At 41.4% G+C, this 1775-nt stretch overlaps 1 pseudogene; it reads right to left on the reverse strand.

Moving 5' to 3' along the window:
• Positions 1-150: 150 nt before the first annotated feature.
• Positions 151-1768, reverse strand: LOC109364192 (annotated as a pseudogene).
• Between the last annotated feature and the right edge of the window lie 7 nt (positions 1769-1775).

Consider the following 1775-nt stretch of genomic DNA (forward strand, 5'->3'; position numbering starts at 1 on the left):
AAAAAAAAAAAAAAAGCACATCTACTCATTTTTCAATTTTTAACCTTGTTTCCTGTGTGCCTTGCAACAAATGCTGAACAATTGGTTGGAAAATGAAGTACCCAGTTCTTAAAACAGTTCATCTACTGTAAAGCAAAACAGAGACCGTTGTGATGCTTCTAAGGAATATTTTAATGAAGACAGAAGATATTCAGAATCAGTTCAGAAACAAAAGCTACAATGACAGTACTAATGCTAATAATTAACACACTGAAGAATCACAATTGTCAGAGTAAAATTCACTACAACCTACAAATCTGCTCTGAAAAGCTTTATGCTCCATACTTTATCACTGCTCTTAGCTTTCTGGTAAAGTAATTTTCCAGTAGTTTAGCCAACTGCAGCTGCAGAAGATCACTATTCATTACAACAGCAGTTAGTCGAGCAAAATCAGACCAGTCTAAGCTCTTGAGTACCACAATGGCTTCAATGTAGAGTTCCTGCTGCTCGGCAGGAGGTAGCTCCATTAAAATCTCAGGGACTGGCTTGAATTTTGCACTGTTCATCCAGGCACCAAACAATCCACCAAGCACTCCACCTAGAAAAGAGATGTTACTCAATACTGCTAGACCTGAAATTCCAAAACGATGTTTCTTCAATACTGTTCACCTCCTCAAATGATGATCAAAGAATCAAGGATTGTTACAGCTTTTTACATCAACAGAGGAACTCAACACAATCAAAGATAACAGTTTCAAATTCAGAATCAGAAATCAAACAACATTCCTTATGGTACTGGCCTCTTTAAGGCAAGCTCTGCTATTACATGAATCCCACCCCATGGAAAACACAGTTAACAACTGCCTTACCAGTGACCATTAACACAGAATCTTTTACTACAGATCCCTGGTATGATCCAAGCTTCCTGCTTCAGCAAAGACGCAGGATGCACCTTCCTACACCCATGATGTCCACGCTTCAGAAGATGCTTATGGAGGCCAAGATCATCAACTTTCTTGGATTATTCAGACACATTCAATCTTTTTCCTACCAAAATTAACATCCCACCAGACTTGGAGAAGAATCTCTCTGCCACACAGTGTGGTTCCAGGCCATCAAGTGCAGAGCAGAGGGATCACATATAGATAATGTGGGTAGGACTGCTATAGCCAAGAAATTAGGATCATGGCCCTACACTGATGTGCAGTATCTAATGGCTACCAGCCATACAGAACAGTGCTTTTCAGTGATTTACAATGCTGCAAAGAAACTGCAATTTACTTCAGTACCAGTAAGCCCTTCAGGTTTATGGAACTGCTCCTAAGAGTAAAGTGTACTCAAGAACTGATGCAATGTGACTTCAGTGACAGGGCACCTTTTAAACCATACATACAACACTGCTTAGTTCAACAGATACAGAGGATACAAGTCTTTGCTATGGGACTCTGGCTTCTCTCTAATGTTTAGAAAGAATTCAGTGTGGGGAGGAAAGACATTTAAGGAGTTCACCAAGACATGGATAGAGAGCAGCCTTAAAATACAGAAATAAACATCGTTTTGCTGCTCTTCTCCATCCCGTGCGTCTGCAAACACTGCCTCACATTCCTGACACTGCCTCAAGTCCTCCCATCTCCACTCCTTTCCACCATGATGGAGCAAAGCTCTCAGCCTGAGACTTTCTCTCAGTTATGTGCCACACATCTGGCACTGGCATGCCTTAGCAGATGGGAACCAGCACTCTGCCCACCTAAAGCAAACGAACATCTAACAGCTGGTTTGAAGGGCTCCAAGGAGTC

Source organism: Meleagris gallopavo (genome assembly GCF_000146605.3).
Source record: "Meleagris gallopavo isolate NT-WF06-2002-E0010 breed Aviagen turkey brand Nicholas breeding stock chromosome 13 unlocalized genomic scaffold, Turkey_5.1 Chr13_random_deg7180001289560, whole genome shotgun sequence".
NCBI lineage: Eukaryota > Metazoa > Chordata > Aves > Galliformes > Phasianidae > Meleagris > Meleagris gallopavo.